At 47.2% G+C, this 25741-nt stretch overlaps 1 protein-coding gene and 1 non-coding gene across 3 annotated transcripts in view; both read left to right on the plus strand.

Annotated features, from left to right (window-relative positions):
- Positions 1–25741, plus strand: part of ABTB3 (ankyrin repeat and BTB domain containing 3) — a 346648-nt gene that overhangs the window by 50946 nt on the left and 269961 nt on the right. The gene's annotated exons all lie outside the window — the stretch shown is intronic.
- Positions 7050–7132, plus strand: LOC129011061 (small nucleolar RNA SNORD74). Its single transcript, XR_008493191.1, has one exon. It is a non-coding gene; the product is annotated as a small nucleolar RNA SNORD74 (small nucleolar RNA).

The following is a 25741-nucleotide window of genomic DNA, read 5'->3' on the forward strand; positions in this document are numbered from 1 at the left end:
TTTTTGTATTTTAGTAGAGACGGGATTTTACCCTGTTGCCCAGGGCATTCTCGAACTCCTGAGCTCAGGCAATCTGCCTGCCTTGGCCTTCCAAAGTGCTGGGATTACAGGGGTGAGCCACCGCTCCCGGCCTCTCTCTCTCATTTTAGTTCTTCACTTTTTTCTCTTTGTCTATAATCTCCACTCCCCTGTAGGTACTCATCCAAGATGTTTAATATATGCTCTTGAATAGGTACATGTCTTTATAAAACATGTAAAATTGCTTTGTGTATGTGTGTGTGTTATTGATTTATAGAAATGATATTGCACGAAGGAGCTTGTCCTGATCTTTCCATTTTCACCTATGTTCTCAAGATCTATCCATGTTGGTTGTACATCTAGCTTATTGTTTCTAACAGCTGCACAGTTAACTCCATCAAGATAGGCTAAGTTATGCAGCGGTAATAGCACAAAAATCTTAGCAGCTTAAAATTATGCAGGTTTACTGCTTAGCTCTACTACATATCCATCCCGTTAATAAGAGTTTTGCTTTGGAGACGTAGGCTGATGGAGCCTCCACCATTCAACATGGCAGAGAGACGAGCAAGTAGCAAATCACACACTGGCTCTTAAAGGCTCTGTCCAGAAGGTGACAAATAGCACACTGATTTTTAAAGCCTGCCCAGAAGTGGCCAAAACAAGTCACATGGCCATTCTCCACTTTAAAAGCGGTGGGAACTGCAAGCCTACTATGAATCTAAGAGACGGAGACACTGGAAATATTTGGTGAACTGTGTAATGACTATCACATAGTTGGCACCCATCATATTTTGTGTCTATCAATTCTTTAATGATGGGCAACTAGTTGCATCCAATTCCCCAGTACCGTGAACAATAATGTTGTCATTATGGGAACAATCTCCTTTCACTTGTTCCCATATGGACCCCGTGCAAGTATCTATACTCAGGACTGGGTTGGTCAGGTCACAAGGTTTGTACAAACTTGGTTTCGATAATCAGTACCAGGTGAGTCTCTGGAACTGCTATGCCAGTCTAGACCCCCACCAGTGGTGTGGAGGGGTTCCCATTTACCCATATCCTGTTTAACAATCAATATTACTCAACATTGTAATTTTGCAAATCTGTTGAGTATAATGTGGAATCTATTGTTACTTTCATTTTCATTTTTCTTATTACTAACGAATTTGAGCATCTTTTCATCTGCCTGTTGACTATTCTGGTTTCCACTTCTGTGACCTGCCTATTCATATCTACAGACCATTTTTCTATTGCATTTCCTTTCTTTTCTCATTGATTTATAGGAGTTACATATGTAGTTAGATGTTAATTCTTTGTTGGGTTTAGACATTGTAAATATCACTTTCCACTCTGCCACCTCTCTGTTAACTTTGTTCACAGTGTCTTTTGTTGAACAGAAGCCCTAATTTTGATGTAATCAAATCTACCAACTTTTTTTTCTTTTTGCTTTTTGGTTCATGCCTTCGGGATTTTATTTAAGAGGACCTTCCATGCCCTAAGTTCACAAAGGTATTGTTTCACTTTCTTCTGTTAGCTTTGTAAGTTTCCTTTCACATTTAGGTTTTTCGTCCACTTAGAGTCTACTTTCATATATTGTGTTTGAGAGGGATCCAAATTCATTTAGTGAGCCAGTTTTCTCGACATTATAGAACCATTCCTTTCCCCATCGAGATGAGATGCAACCTTTGTTATAAATCAGGTTCAAACAAGGGTTTTTTTTTTTTCTTGTTGAGACGGAGTCTCGCTCTTGTCACCTAGGCTGGAGTGAATGGTGTGATCTTGGCTCACTGCAACCTCCGCCTCCCAGGTTCAAGCAATTCTCCTGCCCCAGCCTCCTGGGTAGCTGGGATTACAGGCACCCACCACCATGCCCAGGTAATTTTTTGTATTTTTAATAGAGACAGGATTTCACCATGTTAGTCAGGCTGGTCTCGAACTCCTGACCTCAGGCGATCCACCCGCCTTAGCCTCCCAAAGTACTGGGATTACAGGCATGAGCCACCATATCCAGCCCAAACATGGGTTTTTTTTTTTTTTTTTTCTGAGCTTTTGTTCTCTTCTGAGCTCTCTGCACCTTATTGTTCAAGAAATAAAACAGAATGAGTTTTGTTTGGCAGAATTTGTCTGGTGTGTTCTGAGTAGGGGAGCCCTGATGATTTCCTGTAATGCTGGGAGGTGGTGAGGCATAATGAAACTAACACTAAACTTGGGGTCAGAGGAACCCAAGCTTGTTCCTGGCTCCACCACTTACAGCCATGTGAACTTGAACGACTTCCTCAACCTCTCTGAGTCTCCATTTCTACATCTATTAAACAGCGATGATGATATGTGTCGCCTAGGAATTCTGTAAGAGTTAAATGCTAGAATATATGTAAAAGCATAGCTTTCAGTAAATGTTATTTTCCCTTTGATCATTGTCACCAGACAATAACTCTAACAGTAAGTGGTTTTCCCCAGGCCTCACCAAGGTAGGTATAAATTGGGAACACATTATTCCTGATCCCCCAAATGTCACTGCCTCTTGTTCTCACCTGCTAATGGATGACTTCTCCTCAGTTCTTTCTGTGTATCCCCATGGTGGCCCATGTGGGTTCGTGGAAGCTTCCCATTGACCTTCCCACCAATGGGCACACTTCCATTGGCACTGCAGAGGTTTCCAGGGACACACACTTTCTCCTCTTCCAAAGTCAGCCAATCAGCCCCACAGGCTTGGAGACAAAGGTAGATGTAGATGCTTAGCTAGGACTGTTGGACGAGTCCTCAGAGTGTGGTTCTTGCCTGGGCATTTCTTCACATGGGCTTTAGGAACACAGTATTTCTGCCTGGCTCTCCTTCCTCTCTCAGCCCTTTCCCCTGAAAAAATAGATAAAAATCAAGACAAAGCATGGTCTCTGGGTCACAGGCTTGAGGGAAGCATGGGAAGTGTTGCAGATGTGCTCTGGACTGGGTGGCCTGGTGGGGCTGCTGAGCCTGTGCTGCTGGAAATAGTTTGGTTGAAAGGCCATGCAAAGCCAGCTCTGTGAAGGTGCTTCTTTGGCTGCCTTTCAAAAAAGGGATTTTTTTTTTTTTTTTTACAGTTTTGTGACTTAAGCTTTTGATCCCTTGGTTGTGGCTCTGTGCTGATACCTTTGCTGAGCCTTGAAGGGCTGTCAGGCTAGGCAGGAGGATCCAAAAGTTCTTTTCGACCCAGCACACTGGCCAAGAAAGGCTATCACCTTCCAAGAAGGGTGACCACCTCCTCCTATACGGCAGCCCTCAGAGGGCGTTTATCTCAGCGGGCATTGTCCTGACCCACCCCCCTTCTCCTCCTCCCTTTGGATTATGTTTTGAACTACTGCTGGCATAGCCAATCAGAACACGCTTCCCTTCCCCCCAACCTTATGATACTAATAAAGCAATTTCATTCCTCTCTGGATCCTGGGACCTGTATGTAGGCTCTGGCTTGTTTCCAGCTTGAGTAGCCAGCAGGGAGATCATTCTGGAACTGTGCTGTGTCAGAATGAGACTAAATCCCATCTCTAGGTTGCTTCTGCCAGGCTGACGGATTGGAGAGAAAGGAGATTTAGGAAATCCGCCCCAAACCTGTTGCTAAACAGCCTCACACTCTCTGTCCAGTCCCTGGGAAGGAAGGATTTGACTGGCAAATCTCGTTCTAGGATGAGACTAAGCTGCTGTCCTGCCAGGCTCCTACAAAGCTTTAGGGGAGAAGTATGGAGATGGGCTGGGGAGGGGCACTCAGTCCAGATGCCCAGAGCTGGCCTTGTTTCAGAGCCAGTTGCCCTCTGATTTAAGCAGTAAAGTCTGGCCTAGACTTTTGTAGTTATTCCTTTACTAGCAGAGGAGTCGTTGCTTTTCCCTCTCATTTCTTAAATACTCCTGGAGTTAAGGAGGTAAATAAGTGTACGCTCAAGATAGATTATGAAATTGAGTTTTTTACTCCTCCTCCATTTCCATCTTAATAGTGCAGTATACTTGCTACATTTTTATGTTAAATGTTAAGAGGAAGGCCATAATTCACTCTTCAAGATCCATTTCCACTTATTTGATCTCCATTTCAGCTTGGATGGCAAAGATACTTGGTACTTCTGCCACTTGGGTTCTGTGATCATGGCAGACATAAGTAATTAAGCACAGCACTTTTTCTCACTGAGCTCAGATGGGACTTCAGGATCCTTCTCAACACAGTTCTAGGCAGCTGCTACTGATGAGAATCGGCATGTGAGATGTAAACTGTTTGCTCTCCTGCCCTGTAGGTACTCATCTGGCCTTCTTCATAGTTTTTTATTCATTCTATTTGGTACTTTGTACCTTATATGACAAAGTATCTTCACTTCATAAAAAAGTGAAGACCTATATCTGAAAAAGTGAAGATATATTTTCTGTAAGTTGCTTGAGAGAAGAATCTGTGTTTGATTTACTTTTGCATCATCCCAATTCTGCCCTGTTGTCATCTTTAATACCTATTTGTTGGATCAATGAATGAATATATCTTCTCATTAAAGCTAAGAGGACAGTGTTGAAATTGTACTCAGGACCAGCGTTAGGTCTTGCAACTCCTTCCCCAGTGACACATGAATGAAAGCCAAGCAACAATTACAGAATACAAGCTGAGAGTACATTTAAGCCCATTTCCTGCCCCAAACCAGAACAAAGCAGGGATAGTTCATCTCATGTAAATTTCATAATACAGGAAACTGCCTCCCCTGAGCCAAAATTCAATTCAACTTGGCGTCTTTCTCAGCTTGGTTCCAGCAAGTGTGTGGCACTGAGAGTTTGGATAGAGCCTGCGTCCTCAAGGAGTGTATTACTAAGGGGGCCATAAGGTGTCCACATGACTAAATCAGCATGATAACCCCCTGACCTCGTCTACAACCATTGGCCTCTGTGCTCACTGAGCTCAGCTGCGTGGACTTCCTGCCACACTTGAAGATACACCCACCTCAGAGCCTCTCTCTATCACACCTGGAAGCCACTGCTTCACCCCTTTGCTTCCCTCCGGGCTTTTCTCAAATGTCCCCTATGTCCCTGATGACCCCATCATTCTCTTTCCTCCTTTTCTTTATTTTTTGTAGCACTTTAACCAGTGGACCTGTAGACATTGACTTATTATTATCTTTGTTCATCATTTGTCTCCTGCCCTGGGAAGTGAGCTGCAGGGACATTGCCTCTTTGGCACATTGCTGTCTCCCCAGTGCCAGGAGCAGGGTTTATCAACCTCAGCACCATTGGCATTTTGGCCTAGACAATTCTTTGTTGTGAGGGGCTGTCCTGTGCATGGTAGGATGTTAAGCAGCGTCCCTGGCCTCTACCCAGTAGTTGCCAGTAACACCCCCTCTCCTCAAAAAGAATGCCTCCAGACATTGCTAAATGTCCCCTGGGGGAGAGGCAAAATCACCTCTGGTTGAGAACCACTGTCCTAGAACAACACTGGCACCTAGCAAACACAAATATGTGTTGGAAGAATGAATGAACTCCGCATTGGTTGGCGGTGCTCCTACTGTATGCTGAGCACTGGTTTTCTCCCATTTACTGTTGCATCTGTGTGTGTAGATGGAGCAATTCCCATCTACACTTCCTCAGAGGCTGTTCCTAAATGTTTCAGCTGGGTCGTGCCTGTAGGAAAATATATGAGAAGATTCAGGGCCCATAAGCAGAGAAGCCATTAGCTTGAGCCCACCTTCCTCTGCCTGGGCCCAGAAAGCAAACACTCCCCTGGGGTTCACTGTGTGTATATAAAGCATCACCTTCCTTTGAGGAAGTGGGGGTGATTGTGAGGTTTAGAGATAATATCCATAAAGCATCTAAAACAGTTCCAGACACACAGTAGTAGATGCTTAATAAATGGCAGCTGTGATATTATGCAGAGGCCTTAACCTGACCCCTGCTTGCCTTTCCAGCATATTCATCCCACATCCCCATCTCCAAGCTCCTCTATCTTATAGATAAAGCAACTAAAATTGAGTCAGCTGGAGGAATGTGCTCAATGTCACACAGCCAGGAAGTGATGGAGCCGGACCCTGGAGCCCAGGTGTCTGGGCTGTGGGACCCGACACTTTCTCTTCCCTGGAGAGAGGGATGGCCCCGTAACTCAGCATCCTGCGCTTTCCCTAGCCTGGTGCCTTCCATTCATGCTCAGTAAATACTTTTGGGGGAACTGAATGCACAACCCAGCAAATAAAATCAGACAGGATCAGTGCTGGAGTGGAGTCCGCGCAGACAACTCGGGACACGTGGGAGGCGAAGAGGACTTTCTGGTGGAATTGTTAGTGTGTGTCCTGGGCAGAGGCCTGGGTGAGCCCTCCCAGAGTGAGCCCACCGAGTCTCCATGGTGGGAGGGCTCTGGAATCATCAGCCCCGTTACCTGCAGAGGGAGTGGGCAGGGAAGGGGGCTGGGGGCAGCCGCAGCCTCCCCTCCGTCTGCCTCGGTGCACCGTACCCTCCTGCCTCCTGCCTGGTCAGAGCACTTCTTTGTTCTCCCCTCTGCTCCGTTTTCCAAATCGGAGGCTTTGAGGTCTGCTGGGTCCTTTCCTTTTTCTACTTCCTACATCTTACAGCCCCTGCGTGACTTCGCAACAGACACAGTTCCGGCTTCAGAACTGCCCTAGTTGTCTAACCTACATTTCCCATTTCCTGCTGGGCAGGATCTCTCACCTGCCCTTCGAGGCTGGGTTTGAGGCCGGCTCACTCCTCTCTCCCCATGTCCCCCTCCCAGGCTGGGACCCTCCCACACCAAGTTCAAAGTTGGTTTTTCAAATCTTTGCACTTTGGGGCCAGGGGAGACCCTTTTCCTGAGTGCTTTCATCCTTCCTGGCCTTTTCAAAGTGAGCTCCGTGGCCCCACCCAACCAGCTGGGACCAGGATTCTTGGCTGTCCTGCTGAAGGTGATGCTTTCTATACATAAAGTGAACCCCAGGGGAGCATTTGCTTTCTGGGCCCGAGCAGAGAAAGACAGCTTCAAGCTAGTGGCTTCTCTGTTTATGGGCCCTGAATCTTCTCACATTTTTTCCTACAGGCACCACCCAGCTGAAACATTTAGGAACAGCCTTTGAGGAAGCCTGTGTTTGTAGGGACATCTGAGAGTGTTGATGAATGCCAACGGCTCTAATGGGAAAAATAAGCCAATCAAAAAACCATTTAGGAGTAGCGTTCCTCTACAATGAGTAATTTCATCTTTCCTCATGCTCTGGTACCCACACTCACCTGAGATCTTTGACTGTTTTCTCTCTTGGGCCCTGAATGAATGCTTTGGGATGGAGGAAATAGCTGGCTTTGGGGAAAGGTTAAGTCTTTGTGGCCTCCTCTGGTCATGCAACACACAGAAAACAGTTAGCAAGCAGATTCCTGGACTGAGGAACCTCCCTGAAATGGAAACACTAAGGTGTTAAGTGTTAGGGGTTCCCTTTAAAATAACAGTAGCGGCTGGGTGCCGTGGCTCACGTCTGTAATCCCAGCACTTTGGGAGGCTGAGGTGGGATGATCACTTGAGCCCAGAAATTTGAGAGCAGTCTGGGCAACATGGTGAGACCTTGTCTCTACAAAAATACAAAACATTAGCCGGGTGTGGTGACATGTGCCTGTGATCCTGGCTACCCAGGAGGCTGAGGTGGAAGGATCACCTTAGCCCGGGAGATCAAGGCTGCAGTGAGCCAAGATTGTGCCACTGCACTCTAGCTTGAAGGACCAGAGTGAGACCTGGTCTCAGAAATCATAATAATCATCATCATCATGATAAATAAAAATAAATAAAATGACAGCAGAAACAACAGCAACAAAACCAAAGCCCTCTCCTCCCTGTGGGCCAGTGGGGCACCTCTAGGGGAGAAGACCAGGGGCCCGGTGCCCTTCTACCTCTCACTGGCTGCGGAGTCCTTAGCAGGTAGCTCAAAGTCTCTGGGGTCAGGTTCCTGGTCTGTAGCACAGTGATGTTCGTTACTTAGCTGCTGGAGGCCAGACCTGGGCCAGATGGTCTCTGAGGTTCCTTACCACTTGATTTCTGTGATCCCCTCCCTTCCACCTCCACTGCCCTCTTCCCAGCTGGACAATTGTTCTTTATGGGCTTCTCTTCCTGCCCTTGGAATCCTATACCCTTCAGTGGTGTCTCCTATTCAGACCTGCAGAGGCTTCCCTCCCATCACCTTGGGAGTCGAATCCAGGGTTCCTGCCTCAACTGAGGCTGTGTACCATCCTACCTGGCCTGGGCTGCTTTTCCAGCCCACTTCCCCGTGTGCCATCTCTTATTTGTCACTCTCCGGGCCCCGGGCCCTTTTTGCTGTTCCTTGAATAAGACCAGCAACTCTCAGCTTCAGCTTTTGCCCTTGCGGTTCCTTCTACCAGGATGGTGTCCCCTAGACAACCCCATGGCCCCCGTCCTCACTTCTGTCTGGTATTTGCTCCCCTCCTTGAAGATGCCCTCTTCTCCCTCCCTCACCACCCTGCGCCCCAGCCATCCCCTTCTGTCATCTCCTCTGGCCATATTTTCCTTCACAGGGTATGTGTTACAAACATATTTGGTTCTTTAGTTTCACACAACTCCAGGAGGGCCAGGCTTTCTCTGTTTTGTCACCACTGCTTCTGTGGTCCCCAGAACTGTTCCCAGCACATAATTGTAAGCCTTGAGTATATATTTGATGAATGGATGAATGAATGAATTTGCATTTATGCTGCAAACTCCTTGTTCCATGTCTCTGGAACAGGTTGATTTCTCTGGGCTCAAGTTCCTTAACTGAACAATCGGCTTATATTCACCCTAACACCTCACAGTGTTGTGTTTGGCTGCAGTTCAGAAGGAAAGCAGACCTGCAGCCATCTATCCACCTTCCAGAAGAACAGATTCTCAGGCCCCTTGCAGCCCTGACATTGCACGATGCTGTGATTCATCTGTGACCCTTAAAAGACCTGCCCTTAACTCCCTGGGTGCAATACAGCAGTACAGGTTCTCAGCACAGAGAAACAAATACTACTGCTGTGGCCCAGAGCAGTTTTCTCCTTCATTCTGAGTTATGTAATAGTGATCAGAGCTGCCTTTTATTGAGTGATTACTATATGCCAGGTACGCATGCTGTTTTATTCAACCCTACAACCCTCGCGCTGAATGTGCAAGGTGCTCTCAGCAGCCCTGTTGTTCAGCTGAGGGGCCCAGAGATATAAGGGGCAGATTCTCCATTTGAGCCCAGGCCCGTCTGAGTCCAGAGCCCAACATCTCACCACTGCTGTGTGTTTTTCTGCTTTTCAACGAAGAAAAAGAGTCAGTGGCTACTACATGGACTGTCTTGGACATGGAGATGCACTGCTCAGATACCCCTTCAGGACTGAAGGGCCTCCCCCACAGCTGAGGGGAGTGCTGCTGGCGCAGCTCTCAGCTTTCAGTCCCCTTTGGAAGTTGACCTTGTTTGAGAGAGCTTCTGGGCCAAATTCTCACCCCTCTCCCTAGGCAGCCCATGTCCAGGAACTGATTGATGTAGGGGTATAAAAGCCCAGCCCCCACGCTCCAATTTAGGGCAGCGCTGAAGCATCATCCTAGCTTGCTAACACCCACTAGAATGGCCTGAGGCCTCTGTTGAGACTGTATCACAGTCTAACTTCTCCCTCTGTCCAGTTTTGCTTCTCACCCTTCCCTGCCACTGGGGTTGAGCCCAAGAACACTTCCTTGAGAGAGAGAGCGAGAGAGAGAGAGAGCAAGAGTGTGTGTGTGTGTGTGTGTGTGTGTGTGTGTGTGTCCCATGTATACTCCTTTTATGCTTATTTCCATCTCTTTATTTGCTTCTTGGGGACCCCAACTTGCCTCAGGGACATCTCCCCTGGATCCCTGTGGGTCTTAGAGGGCCCCATGTGCTGGAGGTGACTGTCAATCTAGCTCCTCATTGTGGTTCTGAGTTGTGATATTTTCTGGTTAGATGAATAACTCTTTGCTGAGCTACTGTAAACACACACCATGGTCATTTCTGGCAAATGCCTGTTGAAGACGGATGGTTTGGGAATTAGAAAGGCAGAAATGGGATTACCATTGCACACAGCTCACACAACCAAGAGGAAGACCTTGTTTTGGGAAGACAGTGGGATGTGGCCAAATGTAATAAAGGCAGTAGGATGTGGCCAAATAATGTTTAAGTCTGGTTGCTTCAATGACAGCCCCATTCTGGACTTGTTTTAATCCCCTCGTAGTTTCCAGAAGGACCACAACACACATTGAGCATCAATGCTCAAGAAGTGTGGGAAGAAGATAAGTGAATCATCTGGTAGGGAGGTAAAAGGGAACCAAGCAAAGCGAAAAAGTGGGGAACATAATCTCATTATAGACTTCGGGAGACCAAGCCATGTGTAAATTTCACAAACACCAGTGGAGTGCTCCCTTTGTGCAAAGCCAATGCCAAGGGCTGGAATATTAGATGATTCAGCTGCGGTCCCTGTCCAGAAAATACTTGTGACTCAACCTTGGGCATGTCCCTTAACCACTTTCTTTGGCTTGGCTATAGGCAGACATGGTCTCTTAACCTCAAGTCACTTAAATATTGGGGGATGATGGGTTTGCTTCCTCCTGGCATCTTCCCTGCTCATCCCCTTACTTTGCACATCATTTGGCAATGACTGCACCACTGCCACCACAAATTGCTATTAATTATTGAGCACTCACCATATGCCAGGACCTGCGCTTAAAGCAATTTATGTACACTATGGTATTTCATCCTTATAACAACTAACTCGTAAGGCAGATACTCTCCTGTTTTATAGATGAGGATCTGAGGCTCTGGGAGCATAGGTAATTTGTCCAAGGTCTTATAGCAAGTAAGTAGGGGAGCTAGGGCTGTCCAACAATGCGCCCCATCCTCTTAGTCCCCCTCCACCTGGAGAAGCCCACCTGTTCATATTTTTGGCTCTCACCTTGTCCCCTTACAGGCCTTCATTCCCCTTGAGCTGTCTGGGTCTGCCTCCACACACTGGCTCGCCTTCCCTGTTTCCCTTATCACAACGCGTCCTGACTGTTCATGCCCAAACCTACAACTGTGCTGGCTCTCTCTGTCTTTGGGACTAAGAATGGATCTTCTGTCACTTGTGAAAACGTCCCTTGATGGGTCTTTGGCTGCATGCCATGCCCTGTGGACAAGCATTGGGGTTCCCTAAGAGGCTGTAAAATAGGAGTCACTGGGATTCTGCCTGCATCTGATGTGAGAGCCACTCCTGCTTTTGTAGCACAGAGTAACAGATGATGCCAAAAGGAATTTAAGAAACCTGATATTTGCTCACAGCAGCAGGAAGTGTGGGGTAGTGGTTAAGCACCAGAGCCATCAAAGTTGACATCCTGGACTTACCATGTACCTGCTGAATGACCTTAGGCAATCTACTGAACCTCTCTGAGCCTCCCTTTGCCCTTCTATATAATTGGGATAATAGTAAGCTCTCATAGGGTTGCTGGAAAAGTAGGTGAGACATTGCATTTAAAGCACTCATTGCTCCACCTGGTGCAGAGTAAGGGCTCCATAAATGGTCCTGGTTGTTGGCACTGCTCTTGGTGTTAGTAGACCAGTTGATAGGGTTTGTCTGTGTCCCCACCTAAATCTCATCTTGAATTGTAGCTCCCATAATCCCCACGTGTCATGGGAGGGACCTGGTGGGAGGTAATTGAATCATGGGGGTGGGTTTTTCCTGTGCTGTTCTTGTGATAGAGAAGAAGTCTCATGAGATCTGATGGTTTTATAAAGAAAGGGCAGTTTCCCTGCACACACCCTCTTGCCTGCCGCCATGTAAGACGTGCCTTTGCTCCTCCTTCACCTTCCGCCATGATTGTGAGGCCTCCCTAGCCATGTGGAACTGTGAATCCATTGAACCTCCTTTTCTTTATAAATTACCCAGTCTCAGGTATTTCTTCATAGCAGTATGAAAATGGACCAATGCACCAGCCACAAATTGAGTATCCCCCACATCCCATCCTCTCTCATTCCTTTTCTTCCTTCCTCAATATTAATCATTACCCACTACCAGCAAAGCCAGTGCTGGGACAGTTGGAAACAGAGAGATGACAAAGACTGACTCAGCCTTGAGGAGCTTACAGAGCCCTCCAGAAGAACAAGGGTCAGTTGGACAAGCTGCCAGGAAGCCTTAGCTTTGAATCTCGACTCCACTCCTTGCTCCATGTCTCTGGAACAGGTTGATTTATCTGGGTTCAAGTTCCTTAACTGAACAATGGGCTTATATTCACCCTAACACCTCACAGTGTTGTGTCTGGCTGCAGTTCAGAAGGAAAGCAGACCTGCAGCCATCTATCTACCTTCCAGCAGTACAGATTCTCAGGCCCCTTGCAGCCCTGGCATTGCACGATGCTGTGATTCATCTGTGACCCTTAAAAGACTTGCCCTTAACTCCCGGGGCGCAGTGCAGCAGTAAAGGTTCTCAGCACCAGCAAATGTGTTCTAAACTGAGCTCTGGTAAACAGACCCAGTATTTATGAATGGGTGTCACTGGCCTGCTGCTTTGCATTTTATCACCAAAGATTATGGAAGATTGGGAGCTCTTATTTCAGAGCATGCTTTATGGTTTTCATTACTCTCCTGAATCTCTGTATAATTTGCTGGGATTAGGGATGGAGTGCCTTTGTTTCTTTGTTTGCATTCTTTTCCTTCCATGTAAACCAGTAAAAATCAATAAAAAGCCAGCAGATGAAAGCCCCGCCCACACCAGGACTTGGCTGCGTGTCCCAACATAACTGAGTTGGCCCCTTCTTGGTCAGGGAACAGGCTGAGTGAACCTGAGCCTAGGTTTTTGTTTCTGTGTGGTCTCAAGGAGGACCACGCCCTGTATTTACAGATGGGGAAACTGACACCAAGAATTAGGAAATGACCTGTCTAAGGCTGATTTACCTAGCATCTACTGAACCCCATGCCGAGTCATTTGGCAAATTATTTTGGGGTGCCTGCTGAGCAAGGATCAGGGAGTGGCTTTGTTTCTTTGTCTGCATTTTTCTTTTTAACCCTGAGCTGAGCTGCCATTCTGTCACAATAGTCTCCAAAACAGGGTACATGCATGAATGTGCACGAAAGGGCAAGAAGAATGTTCTAGAACATTTTTTCTCATCCTTTTAGTATTTATATACTTTACGTATATTTTATAATGAGCTATATGATATAGTAGTACAGCAGTATATTATATACAATGTTATATATGCTATGTATATGTCTCTAATATTATACTACATATTCAGTTATAGGTTTGGTATAATCTATAATTAAATATAGAGTCACATATCAGCGAGGTATATATAAGAATGATAGGGATGTGTGATCAAAACTGTTTGGAGACCACTGGTTTAATGAATGCATAGCTGTTCCTGACCATTCTGTCTACACTACCCACCCCCCATCATTACTCTTTTCCTCTATTCTGCCTTTGTCTTCATCATTCTCCCTGATATTATATTGCATTTTTGTTTATGGTCTGTTTCCTCTACTAGAAAGGTAGCTCTGCATAGGTGGAGACTTGGGTTTGCCCACTACTGTCTCCCCAGCACCTAGAAGTGCAGGCTGGGCACTCAGGGGCATGTGCTAAGTACTTGCTGAAACAAATGAATGGGTGTGGAGCCTCTGCAGACAGGTGAACACACATGCCCCACAAGAGTGGGCTGTGTACCGGGTTAGGGCAAGTGCAGAGTAGTCTGGGGATGCCAAGCAGGCATCTGATCCAGCCTGAGGTATGCAAAGGGGCTTCCTAATGAAGGGCTGCCTACACTGGCACCAAAAGGCTGAGGAAGGAGTTGGCCAAGAAAGAGGAGAGCTCCACGTAGGAACAGCAAGGGCAGATGGCAAGAGACTAGAGAGGGCAGCGTCTTCCTCAGGGCTGGGCAGTGTGAGGGAATTAATGGCAACAGATGAGGCTGGAAAGGAGATTAGATCTTTTCATCAAACGCTTCCACATTGTCTTCAGGAGTTGGGGCTGTATCCTAAGGGCAGGGGGAACCATTCCGACTGCAGCGTGGTGTGGTGTGTGGAGCATGGACTAAGAGGCCAGACCTCTGGATTTGCATCCTGGCTCTGTTATTTGTCAACTCTGTGACTTTGCAGTTATTTAACCTCTCCTGCCTCAGCTCCCTCAGCTGTAAAATGGGGATGATAATAGGATCAACCTCAGCAGGGCACTGGGAGGATTAAATGAGCTAATTTATGTAAATCGCAGAGATAGCCCTTGGCATGTAATAACTACTCTATATGTGCAATTTATTATAATTCATTCAACAAATGTTTTTTGAGCCCCCTATGGTCTCCAGGCTGGAGATACAGTCGTGACCAAATCATACCTAAACCATGGAGCTTGCATTCTAATTAGGGCAGAAGAAAACAATAAATGAAGAAATAAATTAACAAGAACAAATCGGCCAGCAATAAGACCAAGAAGAGAATTAGAGTGGGGATGTATAAAGGTGATGGGACTCCCTCAGGTTGGGCATTCCATAAGGGCCCCCTGGAGGAGGTGACTTACTAGGAATGAGTTTGGATGTGTTTGAAGGCCTGCAAGAATAAGTGTGTTTGCCATATAGTGGGCCCAGGGGAGGGAGGCTTTAGGAGAGATGGGCCAGGATCTAGCACACAGGGCTTGTCTGTCAAGGGAAGGGGTTTGGGTGCAAAGCCACTAGAGGTTTCTATGTGTGGTGGGATTTGGCTTCTTTTTAAAAGATCCTCTTTGTAGCAGTTGCGAATGGGAGTTTACTCTTGATTTTGCTCTCTGTTTGTCTACTATTGGTGTATAGGAATGCTTGTGATTTTTGCACATTGATTTTGTATCCTGAGACTTCGCTGAACTTGCTTATCAGCTTAAGGAGACTTTGGGCTGAGACGATAGGGTTCAGCCATAAAAAAGGATGAGTTCATGTCCTTTGCAGGGACATGGATGAAGCTGGAAACCAACATTCTCAGCAAACTAACAAAAGAACAGAAAACCAAACACTGCATGTCCTCACTCATAAGTGAGAGTTGAACAATGAGAACACATGGACACAGGGAGGGGAACATCACACACCGGGGCCTGTTGTTGGGTGGAGGGCTAGGGGAGGGATAGCATTAGGAGAAATACCTCATGTAGATGATGGGTTGATGGGTGTAGCAAACCACCATGGCACGTGTATACCTATGTAACAAACCTGCATGTTCTGCACATGTATCCCAGAACTTAAAGTATAATAATAATTACAAAAAAAAAATCCTCCTAGCTGCTGCCTGGACTCATTGCAGGGTAGGAGGGTCCTTGACATGAAGAAGAAAATGGGCTTGTCAGTGCCCCTGCTGTGTCCCTCACCTCCTCAACGGCACCTTCGCCCTTCATTGCTTCTAGTTCCCTTACATTCTCCCTGCCCCCATGTCAAGGTCCACGCTGAGGATCATTCCAACCAAGAGCCAAATGACTGCAGCGGCTTACTTTGCAGCTCTTCGTTTTGGGGCAAGATTGGCCAGCCAGTGAGTACCAAATTTAGGGTGCAGACCCACTCCAGAAGCCAGGCCTATAGGGCTTACCCATTTGCCCTGCAGGTATGGCTGGCCAGAGACCACTCAGTGCCTTCCACCCACAGCCCTGAGTTTAGCATTTGCCTCTGTTGTCTGTCTGTGTGCCGCATTTTGAGAGGCAGCCTGGTGTAGAGGTGAAGCCAGAAGGTCCCAGAGACAGGCTGCCTGGAGTGGAATCCTGCTTCCACTCCTTGCCAGCCAGGTGACCCTGGGTAGATTCCTTAACCTCTCTAGATTCTGGCTTTCTCTTCTGTAAAATGAGGATAACCATAGCAACTACCTTACAGAGTTCTAAGTGAGTTAACATTTATAAAGCCTTTAAATAGGGTCCAGCACATAGTAAGTGGTCAATAAGTGTTCGCAGTTATTATCAGTGTTGCTTTCCTGCCTATTCAAGGGGACAGGCGCCTGTTCTCTGCCTACCTTTCAGAAGTGGCTGCAGGATTAATGAGATAATGATTGTCGACTGTTTGGAGCTTTGCAGAACAAAGGCACTGCGTAAATACACATGATTATTATTGTCATCTTTATGCTTTGCCTGGGTGGGCCTATTGTGGTTGGCTGATTTATGGAAATGGTGTGTGTCCCCAGGTGAACTGAATTAGTGATAAGCAAATTGCAGACAGTTCAGATAATCACAGGGTCTTCCATCTGCTCAGGGCCTTTCATTGTGAAAGCTTCCAGGGGGCTGTGTAAGATAGAACAGCAAGAGAGCACCTATCCAAGCATGGCTCCAAGCGCCCAGGTGTGCAGGCATCCACCTATCCATCTACCCAGTAACGAGCATCAGGCCCAGGTGTGCTGAGCATGCTGGGCTCCAGACCCACACACCTGCAGTCTCTATGGGAGTGAGGAAACAAGCGTGCTCCTGGCAAAATTGGCAGTAGCTGAGAACTCACATGTCTGGGACATCTGCTGAGCACCAAGTCATGTTCCAAAGATTTCCTGTGTATTGATGTGTGTGATTCTCAACATCCAGGGAGGTAGAAACCAATTTTACAAATAAGGAAGCAGAAAAGACCTGCTTAGGGCCATGTAGCTAGGAGGGGTATGGCTGGGGTTCCAACTCAAGGAGCCTGGCTCCACAGCCAACAATGTCCTTAACCAGCATGTGACCATTTCTAATGAGGAGCAAGAAGCCTCCTCAAATATCAGCAGAAGGAAAAATAGGTTAGCTGAGAGAACCAGTGGCACTGGCCCAGAATGGAGACCCTGGTTGGGTTTCTTTGTTCCCTAAGCGCATCTTGGCAGGTGTCGTAGGTTGAGTTTCATGGAAAAGAGACTCTAAGAGGTGCCCGAAGGAAACTTATTGGGGATTGTCCTTGGGGTTAACTCAGGGATGCAGAACTGGACAGAAAGAGAAGTTGAGCTGTGATATACTCACAACAGAGGCCTCAGTACATCCCCCGGGAATAGCTCTCCAGAGTTGTCCCCAGTCCAGACAAGGGGGTCAGGTCTTTGTACCCCCACACCAACTAGTCATTGGATACAGCTGCCCCAGGAGCGGGTGTGACCTTGAGAGAGGCCTTCCTTAGGCTGAGCAGTTCCTGGGAAGAGACTCAGCAGGAGGCCCTTGAACCTGCCAGCGAGGCTTGCAAGGAAGCCCTACAGCCTCCACTGCAGGAGGCATTGCTGACTGAGCAATTTTATAAAGATCACTCTGGAATCAGGGGTTATAACCAGAAACCAAGGGGATAGCTTGGATTTTCTGGCATTCTCAGCCCTACCACACCATGTCATGCAGCTTTTTCTTCTGCATATCTGTTGATTGCTTGCACTTCTGCCCATCCTCATACTAGGGCTTAGTTCAGCACTTCTCCCTGGACTGGATTTAGACTCTGATGCCCACTCACTGAGCAATGAAAATAAGCCCGGTCTAGCTTTTTCTTTCCTCAAAGGCAGCCATTCATTCATTCTTTTTATTGTCTCCTCATCCCACATTTAGGTATTGAGTAAGTGACAGGTGCTGGGGATGCAGCAGTGAGAAGACAGACACGAACAGGCTCTGTCCTCATGGAGTTTGCCTTCTTGTGGGCTGGACATAGACAAGTCAACACTTGGAATACTTTCCAGCAGTGATGAGTGCTGTGATGAAAATAAAGCAAGGTGTTGGGATCTGCTCTAAGCAGGCAATGCAAAGGTGTGTAAGTCAACACACCCAAGGGTGACAAACTGCTGACTTACACACCTTTGCATTGCCTGCTGAGAGCAGTGCCTGGTGTGGTCTCCCATTACATGACAAATATTAGTTATTTGATTGTAATTGATGACAGGCTGACTTAACTGGCATCGTCAGGGTTAGGGGTGGCCTGTCCTTCCTTCCTGCTGGCTGGGGTGAGGTTCCCAGAAGCCTTCCCAAGGTGTGGTGCTTGTTGACTCAGCAGTGCTCTGCCTGGCAGGGCTGAGATGTTCCTTGGAAAAGCTCCCACCTAGGTCCTTGTCCAGGCCCCCTGGAGCTGCCAATCACAGCAGCTCTGCCAGTATGATGGCTTATGGGGCCCAATAGCTACGTGCACCCCCCCAAGCCCTGACTCAAGTTGGGCAATCTTATGAGAATGGGCGTTCTCTGGCATTTCCTGCTCCTCGCTGGCCTGGATGACCTTGTGAGAACAGCCGTGCCCCTACCCTCCTGCCATCCTCACTGACATGCCCAGCCTGGCCTGAGCCAGCACCACAGCAGGCCTGGGAAAGGGGACCCTGGAACTTTGAGGATTCTGTGGAGTTTCACAAAACCAGAGTTTGAGTGAGAAGTCTGAGTTCTGCTCCAGCTCCTGTTGTGTGACCTTGACCCACGGTTCTCTGGGTTTTAGTTGCTCATCTGTGAAAATGAGGCCTTACTAGACTTACCTTATTTCCATCCTTCACAGCTGTTCTCTCCTGCCTCGGGACCTTTGCACTGGCACTTACCTCTGCTGGAATATTCTTCCTCACCTCTCTACCTTTTACCTAGTAGACTCCATTCCTCCTTCAGGCCTCAATCAATCATTCTACCTGCCTAATGAGGCTAGTTCACGGTTTCCACTCTGATAGGGCTACAGAAGATTATATTCCTCTCCCTTGTCATGAATCAGTTGTCAGTTGATATTTGCTTGTGGGATTCTTGACAAATAACCATCCTTACATGCCCCAGTGAGGGCAGGCATCTTGCTGCCTTGTCTGTAGCTGTATCCCCAGTGCATAGCACAGAGCTTGGCGTATAGTATATGCTCAAAAATTTTTGTTACGGAATGAGTCTTCAAATGAGATTACATAGATAAAAGCCCTTTATAACTGTAAAGCAGTCAACAGAAGGGAGGTGTTTTATTACCAGTGGGATAATGACATTGGCCTGGAGGAAGTATCTCAGGATCTGCAGGGATTTTGGGTGACTTTTCTAGAGTTAAAAGAGTATCTGCCCCCCATTCTGTCCTGAGTCAGCCTGTGCCTAGTGAGCCCACAGCCCTGACTGATCATTCCCTTGGCCTTTGTTATAGAGCACACCAGGGTGGGTGTCCCTGAGCGGCTGGCTGCTTTGTCTTGTTCAGCCTTTCTGTGTTACATCCTTTTCCCGCAGCTGCCACACACAGCTTTCTAATTATGTCATGTCATGGTGATGTCCTTGATAGGTCACAGCGGCCTGGGCTTCCCTGGGTGGGAGGCCGAGAAGTCGAAGGAAATGGAAAGTGTGTGTGTGTGTGTGTGTGTGTGTGTGTGTGTGTGTATGTGTGTGCATGCTTGCAAGAAGATGGTGTGGATCAGTCAGCTACATTCTTTTTTTTCTTTTTTGAGACAGAGTTTCGCTCTTGTTGCCCAAGCTGGAGTGCAGTGGCGTGATCTCAGCTCACTGCAACCTCCACCTTCTGGGTTCAAGTGATTCTCCTGCCTCGGCCTTCTGAGTAGCTGGGATTACAGGCGTCTGCCACCACGCCCAGCTAATTTTTGTATTTTTAGTAGAGACAGGGTTTCACCATGTTGCCCAGGCTGGTCTCGAACTCCTGACCTCAGGTGATCCGCCCGCCTCAGCCTCCCAAAGTGCTGGGATTACAGGCGTGAACCACTGTGCCTGGCCAAGTCAGCTGCATTCTAAATCCACTTTAAACCTTCTCCCCCCACCCTTGAGCCTGCTCCTGCGGGTAAGTCTCTTTTGCCCCTCTTGGTAGTAGGCAGTAGGTGTCCTTGATCAGCCTAAAACTAAGTCAGTGAATTTTTGTTGAGGGACTACTATGCGTCAAGTGCTGGGCTAGGTGCTGAGGGCTCAGCAGTGGCAATCCAGGCAAAGTCTTTGCCAGCTTGTAGATGACTGTTCAGTGGGGAAGACAGATGTTAAACAAATCACCAGATGTAATATTGATATGGTAACAAGTGTTCCAGGTACTGCAAAAAGAGGGGCAGAGTAGGTGTCTCATTTTTGAGTTTATTGATTCATTTGTTGAACAGTATCTTAAAGCAACTGCTCTGTGCCAGGCAGCATGCTAGGTTAAGTACGTCTCGTCCCTGGGATCTTCCTAGACCACCAGGCCATAGCAGTGACTCCTTCCTCAGAACAGCCCAGGACACCTGCCCCTGCCATCTGGGACTTGGTAGTTTTTGACTTGTGCAATTAATTCAAATTTAGCACCAATATAAATGCACATCTCATACAGGAGCTTTGTTGACTTTTTCATGAGATTGGTCCTTATTCCACCAAATAGTTAAGACTCCTCCTCCGTCATCTTCCTGCTTCCCCTCCTCCTACTCCTCTCCTTCTCTTTTCTCCTCCTCTTCTTCTTCTTCGTTTTTTTTTTGTTTTTTGTTTTTTGAGACAGAGTCTGTCTCTGTTGCCCAGGCTGGAGTGCAGTGGCACGATCTTGGCTCACTGCAACCTCTGCCTCTCAGGTTCAAGTGATTCTCCTGCCTCAGCCTTCCTAGTAGCTGGGATTGTAGGCTCCCGCCACCACACCTGCTAATTTTTGTATTTTTAGTAGAGACGAGGTTTCACCACGTCGCCCAGGCTACCCTCGAACTCCTGATCTCAGGTGATCTGCCCACCTCAGACTCCCAAAGTGCTGGGATTACAGGTGTGAGTCACCGCACCCGGCCCTTCTTCTTTCTTTCTCCCTTCTCCGTCTTCTCTTTCCTTCTCCTTCTCCTCCTTCCTTCTCCTCCTTTTCTTTTTCCTCCTCCTCTTCCTAATTCTTCCTTCTACTCTTTATTATCTGCCTCCTCCTTCTTTTCCTCTCTTTTCTTTCTCCCTGCTTCCTTCTCTTTCTCTTTCTACCATTTTCTCCTCCTCTTCCCCCTCCTTTTCTTCCCCTTCTCCTCATCTTCTTCTCCCCTCTTCCTCCTCCTTCTTTCCTTCCTCCTCATTCCCCTCCTACTCCCACCCTTTCTTCTTCCCTGTTCCTCTCTCTCCTTCTCCCCTCTTCCCCTCCTGCTGGAGGCCTGGGCCAGCCATCCTGGAGCCCTTGAAGGCCCATGCAGGGGCCTGGCAAGTGGCATCTGCACGGCACCAGCAGGTCTCTGTTGGGTGTTCCTTGCTTCCCTGCCCTTTGTATTCTGAATTGACCTAGGGTTCTGCTAATAGATGTAAAGGGTTTGCACAGTGTCTTATACATAAGAAATGCTCAAAGACGAATAATGAACGTGGTCAAGTTGGTAATGATGGTGATGGTTATCAGGAGCCAGGGTTTCCTCTTCAACTCTTCCATGGATACATTAATTTAACAAAGATCAAATGAGTTTGCTCAGATTTTGTGTTCTCTATTCCTCAGAGGAAAAGCATCAAGTTTACATTTTTCCTTTTGGAGTGAACCAACATTAAAACTCAGAGTTCAACTTTTTAATTTCCCTTTTCAAAGAAACAGATATGAGCTGCAGGTGGGGGTTAACCTGTGGTAATTGGGATTGCACCTCTGTACTTCAAAGATCACAAGCTTATTTTGAATACTTGAGGTTGGAAAATGGAGCCAGAGGCTATGAGATTCACCTCAACAAATTTGCAACAATGTTTGAGAAATTTTAGAAAATTAAACAAAAACTCTTTAAAGAAGCAATGTGACTCAAGCTGTAACCACCTACTTCCTCTAGTCTCTCCCCCATAATAGCTAAACATTTTTAATGCTTATGTACTAGGCATATTGCATGCTTTATCTCATTTAAGCTCACTATCATCTTAGTTTACAGGTAGGAAAACTGAGGTATAAGCAGGAATACTCCCCAAGGATCATAAATGATAGAGCTTATAAATGATAGAGCCAGACAGTCTGACACCTGAGCCTACACACTTCCCCACAGTGACATTCTGCCCCCCAACAAGAGGTTCTGAAACTGGCATGGGCAACTCATATTTCTGGATTTGGCCTCCTCCAACACTCCTGTCCAGAGTGACTATTGTGGTTATTAATTTCTGTGAAACAAACCAACCCAAACATAGTAACTTAAAAAAACAACAACCATCTTATCCCACAAATTGCGAGTGTTGACTGAGCTCAGCTGGGTGGTTCTTCTGCTCCAACAGTGTCAGCTGGGGCTACAGGTAGCTGGGGAGCTCTACTGGACTGGGACATCTAGGATGACTCCCTGACATGTCTGGTGCCTTGGTGGAAGACAGTTGCAAGTGTGAGGTCAGGTGGGATGCTGGGGCATGTGTGTGTGTGTGTGTGTGTGTGTGTGTGTGTGTATGTATCTGTCTGTCCATTCTCCTTCCCTGATAGAGAACCACTTCCTCTTCCCAAAGCCTTTCCATGATGTCTTTCCATGTGTTCTCTCTGCATGGTCTTTCAGCACAAAAATTGGACTTATTAAATGGTATTCAGGGCTTCCAAAAGCTCAAAAGCAGAAGCTGCCACATCTGATTCTCTGGCCAAAGTTCTGTCTAGATTTCAGTGTGGGAGGAGAATAAACAAGGGCATGGCACTGAGACGGGTGGTCCATTTGGGACTCTCTTTGGAGATCAGCTACCACAGTGAGACTTCTCCTTCCACACAGCTCATAGGCAATGAACCTATGTGACTTTTTAAAAAAGTACCTACTGTGCAGTTTGCCTATAGTGTATCTTATTGTATTTAATGCTCCCACCAATCCTAGGAGGTAGATATTATTATCTTCCTTTTATGGATGAGAGAATAGCCTTAGATGCTTAATAACTTGCCCAAGGCCACCTAGCCTGTGAGTGAGGGAGCCTGGATTCTGACAGGTTAGCCTGATTCCAAAGCCTATGCTGTTTCCTCTATGACATCCTCTCTTCGGGGAAGGTGGTACACGTTTGTGTCTGCTTGCCACTTTCAATCAACTCTTATTAAACAAGCCAGCAAATACTCACTGAATTATTAGCATGTACCAGGTTCTAGGAAGAGGTAGGAGGCAGTGTCAGTACTGGTTTCTGCCCTCTGAGAACTTGATTGCAGGGATGAGACAGGTAAACAGGAAAAGGTAAAACCAACAATACTGGTTAGTGCTGACATGGTACTACTGAGGGTGGAGGGAGAGGACGCAAACTGACTACCTTGGAGGCTGTTCCTCAGAGAAAGTGGGATTTTAAAAAATGATTGGAAAAAAAGAGATTGGAATTTGGAAAAAGGTCTGAGGAGTGGTGATAGTTTAACTTACGTAACACATACCATGGGCTTCACAGGGCTATAAGCAGTTTCCATGAATTAATTTATTGAACTCAGCCAGGTGCAGTGGCTCACGCCTGTAATCTCAGCACTTTGGGAGGCCAAAGTGGGTGGATCACCTGAGGTCAGGAGTTTGAGACCAGCCTGGCCAACATGGCAAAACCCCGTCTCTATTAAAAAGGCAAAAATTAGCTGGGCGTGGTGGCATGTGCCTGTAATCCCAGCTACTTGGGAGGCTGAGGTAGGAGAATCGCTTGAACCTGGGAGATGGAGGTTGCAGTGAGCCAAGATTGCACTGCTGCACTCTAGCCTGGGTGACAGAGCGAGACTCCATCTCAAAAATAAAAATAAAATAAAATATTTTATTGAACCCTCAGACAATTCAGTGAATTGGGTGCCATCAATATTGCTGCTTTATAGATGGGGAAGCTGGGGCACAGAGGGGTTAGGTAAGTTGTTTGAGTTCACACAGTGTGTAAAGTGATGGAGCTGGATTTGAATTCCAATTATGTGCATTCTGGCACCACAGTCGGGATCCTAATCATCAGGCCAGACCACCTCTTGTAAGGGAGGCTGATTTAGAAGGGGGGTCTTTTTGGGAAGAGAGTGGGTAAACCAGCTTGGCCAAAACACAGAGCACTTGTAGAGGGAATGAGCATAACAGTGACTAACACTTAAACACATTTGATCCTTCCACCTCCCCACCTACTATAAGGGAATGATCATCTGAATTCTACAGTAGAGACCTCAAGACTTAGAGAGGCAAAATGAATTCCCTAAGAGCATACATGTGGACCCCAGACTTTAACCTAGGTCTTCTCTATTTAAGCCACTGTCTTCCTTTCATATAATGAGAAAATAACCTAGTTTGACTGTTTCAACTGCAGAGGTCCTGAGTGTCAATCTTGTGAATCCCAGTGTGCATGTTGGTAGTGGCTCCTTAGTCAGGCATTCTTAGCCCAAGGTTCAGGGCTCTGCTTCATAGAGGCCTCTGAGGCTCCTGCACCTGTGTGTGATGGTACATGTGTATGTGTGCATATGTGTGTGTGTGTGATGGGGTGTGTGCATTTTCTAGGGAGAACGTGCATAGCATTCAATAGTTTCTCAGGAACACTTGGGACCAACAAAGGGTGCTCAGTTTCTGGAACTGGATCTTCTAACTTCAGATCTGGGTCTGCTACTTGTTAGCTGTGCAGTCGAAGGCAAATTACTTACTGTCTCTTAGCACCAGTTTTCTCACCTATAACCAGACTGGCAATACCAACCCTGTGGGCTGTTTGTGAGTGAATGGATGCTGTCCAGCCCTGTGCAGAGCACACAGTAAGTGCTTAACAAATGCCCACCATGACAAGGAGAGGACCCCTTTCTCTGGGCATCCCTGCCTTCCTGGGTGTCGTGGCAGGCCGGGGTCCCTCCCGTGAGCTAGCTTCTTTGGGCTTCCCTGCTCTCCCAGCCTGTCAAGCTGTTTTCCTGGAAGTAGAGCCCAGTGCTTTTGTGTTTTTGTCTCCTTCCTTTACAGGGACCCTCTCTTAACTATTCCTGGGGATCTGACCCAGGCCCCTTAGAGGGAGGTAGCTAGAACCTAGACTCCTTACCATGGCCCACTAGACACTATGTGATCCAGCTCTGCCTCTCCCTCCCTGCCTCTGCTTCTCATTTACCTTCTCCAGCCACATAGGTCGTTCTGTTCTGTGTCTGGGCCCAGATCGTTCTCATTCCTGAGCCTTTGTTCATTCTCGTCTTTCAGAGTGGGACACTCTCTTTGCCAGCCTAGCCTTGACTAATCTCTCAATGTCAGCCTCACTCCCTCAGAAGGGCTACCTTTGACCAAATTCCATCTCTGTTCTCCCCTTCTATAGGACTCCATGTTTCCATAGCAATCAGTTAATTTGCAATGAAAGCCCATCTCCTCTACACAACTGTGGGCTCTGTGAGGTGGGAAATCACATCCATTGCTGAACTAAGCCTGGTGTTGTGTACACAGTTGGCACTTAATACATGTTTACTAAAATGAAGTAAAACAGTAGGCTGTATTAATCTTTTCTGAGGATTTTGTAAAGAGTTTCTCTGAGCTGGGGAACTTCCTGCCCTGTGGAAGCTCCCCTTGCAAACTCACAGTGGACACACGCTGAAGGCTGCGGAAGGTGAAGTATGGGAAGGATGCAGGCTTGCTCCTTCAGGGTGAGTCTTGGAGCAGAACCATCACCGGTGAGGTGAAGGGAGGAGGCAGGTGTGCAGGCCACACCTGGTGCAGAGCCTCTGTTGGTGCTTCTGCAGCCGCCGCTGAAGAAGCCAGTGATTTATACGTAGGTGACTCAGGAAACGCTTCCTTGAGGGGCCTTGGGGGTGATCAGTCAGGGACGAGAACTCTGCTCTGCAAACTGCAATCATCACCTCCTGTCTTAAAAATAAATCTTTTGTAGTTTTCTAATGAGGTCATGGGAAGAATCACTCTGTGCTTTCTAGTAGGAAGGCTGAGCTGGGCAGGAAGGTGATCTCTGGGTCTGGTTTCCTGTATCAGGCAGAGGCACTTTGGGGTGGGGGTGGGGGTGTGCTAGGGAGAGCCAGGGAAATGAAAATCCACGGGAATCCAAAGCCTCCCTTCAACTACTGCACTGCACAGCAACCAGGAGACAAAGAGTTCCCGGTAACTGATGGGCACTGAGC

The sequence above is a fragment of the Pongo pygmaeus genome, chromosome 10 (genome assembly GCF_028885625.2).
Source record: "Pongo pygmaeus isolate AG05252 chromosome 10, NHGRI_mPonPyg2-v2.0_pri, whole genome shotgun sequence".
NCBI lineage: Eukaryota > Metazoa > Chordata > Mammalia > Primates > Hominidae > Pongo > Pongo pygmaeus.